Raw genomic sequence first — 7,669 nt, 5'->3', positions numbered from 1 at the left:
TTCTTTGTCTGAATTTGATAATTTATTAAGGGGCCCTGAAACCCATAAATAATAAGTTTACGCAAAAACCCCCAAAAAAACCAGGTGCATTAAATTAGTGGCAATTTTAACAAAGCCTAGTTTTGGTATTTTTTTTTAAAATTGGCAATTTTGAAAATAAAGTTTAAGATCCGAAAAAAAATTCTTATCTTTACGTAACATCAATTAGATTGATAAAAAACATATTGTCCTTTATTTATCATTTTAAAATGCATTTAGTGCAACATTATACCGGTGTTTTTTTACATTTAAAAAAAAGATTTGAGGAGCGTCACAAATTATTGCTTTAATTTGATTTTTATGTTTGCCCCTAAAATCAACCCATTTTTTATAAAAGCAATAATCACAAAAATTTTTAAAAACTCTTTGTTTTTTTTTTTGGTTTCCCTTCACCAAATATAAGGCAAGAATATACTTTTGTTTTAATTTTATTGCCCAAAAAATTTTGGCCATAAATTTTTGTGGAAAATTATAAAAGGTAACCATCAATATTTATAAATAATTTAAAGTTATCAGAGAAAAATTAAATCTTTTACGTTCTTCAATAATTTTAGAAGAGCTTTTCGAGACCTAAGTGGGGGAAATCCCCGTTTTCATTGTATAATTCAGTTGATTTAGGAGTTTGAAATAGTACGGGATCTTTAGGCAAAGTAAATTAGGGGGTTTTTGAATTCGTAAAAGGGCGGAGTGTTTTGAGTAATTTTTTCTCAATAGCCATTTTTTTTGTCATGATAAAGTTTGTTATTTTTAAACACAGATTTTCATAATTGTTATCGACAAAGTTGAGCTTTTTGCATCCGTTATTTGATCTACGGGGATTTTTTTTCAAAATTTAATATTATTTTCACATAATATTGTTTTAGATTTATTGAGTAATTTTATCAAATCCATAAAGACGAAGCTTTTCTCATCAAAAAAATTTTTTGATCATTATTATTTTAATTTTTGGCCATAGAATCCGCAGAAAGTCTGAGGGTTATCATTTTCATACGTTACGTGTTTTTTTGCAAAATTTGTTTTGTCTTGCATTTAAAAATTTTGAGTTTTTTCGTTTGCGCCCCATATTTTTCAAAAATTTTTTTTTTCCTAAATATACATATAAAAAAAAAAAAAGATATCTGGTACAAAAATATGAAAAAAAATAAGACAAACATAAGATAAAAAAATATTGTATATAAAACCTTAATTTTTTATTTGATTTTTTTTCACTTTTTTAATCATTTCTATGTAAGTGATCTTTGGATCACTTTTTTTGAGTCAAAAGTCCTTTTAGCAAAAAAAAAACCCGGCTGGTACACCAACAGACTGCTTTTAACGTGCAGAGCGTTTTGGGCAAGTGCGCGCCTACACGGTCACGCTTCATTGGGTTGGGTAAGATTAGGTTACTTTAAAGTAGCGTTTTAACGGGCTTTTGTTTCTTTTATTTTTTTAGAACAAACAAGTAAAGTTTGAAAAGATGAAAACCCCTAGAGTCTTTTTGTGAACGCGACTATTTTAAAAAAAAATTTTTCAAAAAAAGTTTTGATTCAAAGGAGGTCAAAAAGTAGATGATGCCCTTATGATGAATTTTTAAGGTTTTTAAAGTGGTGTACGTGTTTTTTTAAATGGACACCCTAAATAATTTAGTTAAGCAGAAATAAAATAAAAAATAAATAAATTTTTTTATAAATTATATAAATTAAAACTTTATTTTTTAATTTTAATTTTTGATCGTCCCAAAAAATTTATTGTCACGTAAATTTTTCTGCTTGACGTTTTTTATTTTATTTTTAAAATTTGTATATACTATTTAATCAATGTGACATTTTATGATATCAGTAAATTTTAAAGAGTTGTGCTGTGACGATAAATTTTTTTTATGTCCACCCAGAAACTCTTTATGATGTCACTGTAAATTTTTCTTGAAGACAGATTTTTTTTTTTTTTAATTCGTGTATAAGTTTTTAAATGGACTTTTTACAAGAATCACTTCAATTGGATTAATGAATCACGTTCCCTTCCCAATAACCCACAATGAATCACGTGACTTTCATTTTTTTTTTCACCTTGGATCTATTGTGAGCTTATTGTAGCACGTGAATTTTGCTATGGGGGGTATAATAAATTTTAAAGTAATAATAACACAAATCCTAAAAAAAACTAATATGGTCAGTTGTTAATGGGGCAAAATAAGAAGTTTTGTAAATATATAAGTTTCATCAATTGCATTTTTATTTTTCCTAAATAATTTAATACAACCCCCAAAATTAATTAAAAATATTAATTTCTCTTTGATTTTTTAAAGTAAAAATAAAAAAATTCAATGAAACACAAATACAAAGTAAAATTTTTTGTGAACTAAAAAATGATAAAACTTATTTCGTTGTTGCTTTTCCTTAAAAAAAAAAAAGTAATAAAAAATAGTTTTTATACGAAAACTAAAATATCAAGAAAAAGTAAAAATCTAGTTCTTGTGTAGCGCGTTTTTGAGGCCTAAACCCAAGGACACTAGTTTTGAAATTTTTTTATTGTTTAAAAATGGAAAATGTTTTTAGTGATCCCCCAAATGTAACAAAAAAAAAGTTTTTATATACCGGTACAAATTATTTTGCATTAAAAGCATAATTTTTATAAATTATATTTTTACATTTCTATACGTTTTAAAAAAACCTAAATTTTTAGTGGGTTCACTTCGAAGTGCCTTTTGGGCCCATCCAAAAACTTGTACCCAATTTTTGTAAATATTTTTTTTAGTCCCGCTTTTATTTGATCGTGGGGGAAGTGCCCCTAATAAAAAGACAAAGTTTCCTACGAAAAAAAAAATAAATACATATATATTAAAATAACAATTGTTCGGGTTTTCGGGGAAATATTGGCATCCTTTTGTCTATTTTTAAATTTTAATTAAAGTCGTTTGTCAGAAGGAAAAAAAGGGGTTAAATTATATTTTTTTTAAAAATGATATCGTAGTTTTGGCTATTAAAAAATGGTACAAGAAATTTTAATGAAGTTAAAAATAATCTAGTTTTAAAAGTTGAACAAACAAAATTTCTTTGAAAGCAATTCTTTTTAACCTTTTTTAAATTTTTCCAGCTGAAACCCTTTAATTTGGGCTCAAAATTCAAAAAAAAAAGGAAAAAAGAAAGAGACTATTTTTTCCATTTTTTTTTTGTCCTTTTCATTAGTTTTTTAAAGCGAGTCGAAAAAAAGTAATTTTTTAAATTTCTTGAAAGGTTTGTTTGGAATAAGAGAAAAAGTACTTCAGTTTAACCAGAGCTGAGAGCAGGGGGCGAAATTTTTGTACCCCTAAATTTCTTAAAAAGCATTTTGTGTTCCAATAATTTTTTTTCGAATCGTGTTTTTTAGGGTTGAAAAATTTGAAATAAATTTTTCAAATTTTAACATAAAACAAAAAAAACAATAAATAGAAGATTTCCTGCGGGAAAATTTCAAAAAAAGAACGGTTGGATCTATTTTTAGGATTAACGCTCTTAGGATTAAATAGGAAAAATTTTTAGTATCATTATTTTATTTATTAATATTTAAAATTTAAAAAATTAAAGACACTATTTTAATTAAGGGGATTCTTAAAAGACTTTATTGTTAAACCTATTTTACCAAAAAATTTTTGTTTTTAACCCCTCAAAGTTCATGGGCTTTAAGGCAATATTATTTTTTTTTTGATCAGTTTATTGTGTTTTTACCCTATTTTCGATTTTCCTTTTCCCAAATTTTTGGGTTTTCATCATTTAAACAAATTAAAATAAAAAAATACACTATTAAGATTACTTTTTTTGCAAGTTAAAAAAATAAAGTTAAAGATTTATAAAAAAAATAATATTTTTTAGTTTACCTTTTTCAACTGTTCCTTTCTAAAAGCAAACCATGACAGTATTTTCGGAGATGGTGTCATTTGCGGATTGAATCGTATCATTTAAGTTTTTTGCGGGAAAAAGGTTTGGGGAAAGTTTTTTTTTTTTTCCTGGCCAATTTCGAACATGATGTTCTGATGTATCGGGTTTGAATTTTTTTGACAACATCTAAGCTCCTTTTATGAAACTGTAATTCAAATTATTTATTTTAATGTCTTATAATACAACATGATTTACATGATTATATAAGTCTTTTCCAACCGATCAAAAATTGGGAAGTTATGATTTTTATATTAAAATACAAAAAAAAATCATTTTTTTTAATATAAAACATGTTTAATTAAATATTATTTATTAACTATCAATTTTTTATGACAAAATTACTACTTTGAAATTATTGCACTAGTATTTTTGCAATTGTTTTTGGGGGTTTTTCCGAATAATATTTCCCAACATTTTTTCGGCCCTTTAACATTTTTTGATCATTTTTAAAGTATCCGAGGGTTTGGTACAACTTCTACAGCGTTGATTTGGCCTTCTATATTTATAAATTCAATCATGACCAAATCTGCAAAGCTATAAACATTTTTAAATTTCAATTAATAAAAATTATTATAATGTTATTATGCCCCCCCCCAAAAAAACATCACAGATGTTTTAAAAAAAAGCGAAAGTTATTCTTTCGTCAGAAAAAGGCTTTTTTAAAAAAAAAAAATAATCTTTTAAAAAAAGTTTTTATAGAAAAAAATAATTTTCAAAAAATTTTAATTTTTTTCAAAAAAAATTTTCAAAAAATTATATTTATAAATTATATTTATTTTTTTAATAATACTAGAAAAAAATTAAAATATTGCATCAAAAATAGTAAACAAAAAAAATTGCGCTAAAAAATTATATTTATAATACGAGAAAAAAGGTTTTTAAATATTTGCACAAAAAATAGTCAAACAAAAAGTGCCTAAGTAAGTGACAACATAATATATAATATTAGATAAATTTTTAAAGATACAAAGAAATTATTCTTTATTTTTAAAACTTTATAAAATACAAAAACAAAATAAATTTAAAAATATAATAATATAATTAGTTATCATCTTTTATATTTTAAAATAAAGGGAATAATTTGTAATATTTAAAAAGGAATTTTAACATTTTAAAGTTTTTATAATTTTTTAAAATATTAGATAATAAATATAATAAAAAATAAATTATTCAAATAATTTTAATTAAAATTTTAAAAGTATATTCAAAAAAGGTAATATAAGGCACAAAGAATTAAAATTTTGGAAATTAAAAAAAATTTTAAAATTAAATAAAAATTTTAATTTTAAATTAAAAAAATAAAAGTAAAAAAAAAAGAAAAAAAAATTAAGTACAAAAATACTTAGCGCTGTTTTGATTTTTATTTTAACACATTAGTAAATAAAAAAAAATATAAATCAAAAAAAGACTAATTTTTTTTCTGCAATACGCTTCAATAGAAATCTAAAAAATTTTACGTGGTCGATATTCGAATGGGCAGTGGCTAGTGACATTCGATAAAGTAGAAAAATTTTGTTAAGAAATGCAATAATTGTCATATTAAACAGATTTAACGATTGGGAATGTGAATGGGCTAAGTGAAAATTTAAAAAAGAATTTTTATAATTAATATAGAAAGACGTATAAAATCAAAATGTATAAATAGATACCAGGGGTTTGGGGAAATAAAGAGTTAGTTATAACAAGTGTTTAGTCCGAATGACTAAAACTATATTATATTATATTATAAACATGTTTTAAAATAAATTAGTAAATCAGCTATTATATAACATTGAGAAACTTTTCCGCTCCGCGAAGAGTTTTCGCGAAAAGACGCAAAAGCAAAGAAAATAAGCGTAAAACCCCCCGAAAAACCCGCGGATCGGGGAATAAAAAGGGGCCCCCCCGAAAATAGGCGGGCCCGGAAAAAGGGGGAAAAATCGCTAACGAAAATCCAAAAAGTCAACGTAATTAAAACCTTTTAAATAGGAGCGAAGACAAGCCCCAGAATATAACTATGCCTGAATCTGATATCAAAGGAGACACCTAATAATCACCCCGGGGGGATTAACAAATTATCCAACTCAAGAAAAAGCGAAAAAAAGATTTTTCAAAACACAAGCGAGTTAATCAAAGTGGAGAGCCCCCGATCCCGGTCCCCATCCCTTTAGTGATGAGGGCCCCAAAAAATTTTTGGGTTTCCCCGGGGGCCCAAAAAATTTTGGTGGAGCGGTGGGATTCAGCCGCAGGGCGACGTCGTCTCCAAAAATTTTTCCCGCGGCGAAGACCTGTAAAAAAAAATACAATATAACAAGTGTTTGACGGGCACGTAGAACTCTGACGGAAATAAGAGAAGCCACGACTAGGAGAGGGGAAAGAGGAGAGGGGGACAAAATAAAACAGTGCAACGGTGATAAGCAGCAGAGAACGAAAAAGGATCGCCGAGTCCAAGGCAAACGCCGACCCGACAACCCCACGGGCGCGCATCAAAAACGAGCGACGACCCCGATCTATCCCCAAAACGGGGCCCCCGTTATAGCCCACGAGCGATCGGTTGCGAGCGCAGCCCACCCGTATGGCGTAACGTGCGGCCGTTTTTTACTGTAAATCCCAAATTTTTTTGAGGGGTGAATGTCGGGAAGTGAGAAACCCCCGAAAGCGATTAAAAACCAAAGTGGTGAAGTACACGTCGGTTAACACGCGAGTATTGCCTTTTAATGCGCCCAAAAACTCGAAAACGTTGTAGAAATTTAGACCGCGACACAAAAGAAATAATACCCCAGTACTCCAAAAGTTTTAATAAAACAAAAGAATTCCATTTTAGTTTTGACGCGAGTTAAATTTGCAAAAAAACCAAGGCCCCCTTAAGTAATCAAAACGAACCGCGTCATTGCGACCGTATATCGCCCAACTCCAAGTAGAGTATCTTCCGAAAAAAGAATTTTCATTAACTCATCGACAGGAAATATTTGATCCCCAAGAAATTTATAGCAAAAAAAATTGGAGAAATACAAAGCGAACGCAAAATATTCCGCCCAACCCCGATAGAGCCCAAATAACTACTCCGACAAAACCCCTTTCACAAATGGGAAAAATTTTTATTTGTCACAACAACCCCGCGTAGCGCCCCCGGGAAATTAAAATGCTTAATTAATACAGCTATAATGAGAGCTCATACACTAAACACAGTATGAATGGGAATAAACCGCCCGGATACACACACACAGACGAAAAAAGCGGGTCCGATTTCGGGGGGCCTCGTTTTGATACGGAGGACTGAGCGCGAGTACGAAATCGACGGATACTGCAGACAAAATATGTTTTAAAAGAAGGCGAATGAGATACCGAATTTTGACGGGCCATCGCGACACCGCCTTCAGGAATTCTAAAAACGCAATATACAATGCAAAACATACATCCCGGACGAAGGTTCTGATACAGGGGTACTTTTTCAAATTTAAAAAGGGAAACCATGCAAGTCTTCGAAACGCGAGACATTACAAAAGTTTAAGAAATTTAAAGAAAATAAGACCCATACCAAGCAAGCAAAGTATGCCCCCTTGCAATTTGAATTTTAATCGCTAAACAGAAATTTTAAGAGACGCACAAAATTTGGGCAACGGTCGACCCGCCGCTATGAATTTTAAAGATTTTAAAGGGGGAAAGGGGAAAAACCAAAAAGAGCTCAGAGAACGCACACTTTCAAAAAGATCCAAACCCCAAACATTTTAAATTTTTTAATTTGGGACGAAGGACTT

This window comes from Nylanderia fulva, unplaced genomic scaffold (assembly GCF_048542155.1).
Source record: "Nylanderia fulva isolate GAGA-0341 unplaced genomic scaffold, ASM4854215v1 Scaffold597, whole genome shotgun sequence".
NCBI classification, from domain to species: Eukaryota; Metazoa; Arthropoda; class Insecta; order Hymenoptera; family Formicidae; genus Nylanderia; species Nylanderia fulva.
Note: the sequence above shows the minus strand (reverse complement) of the source record.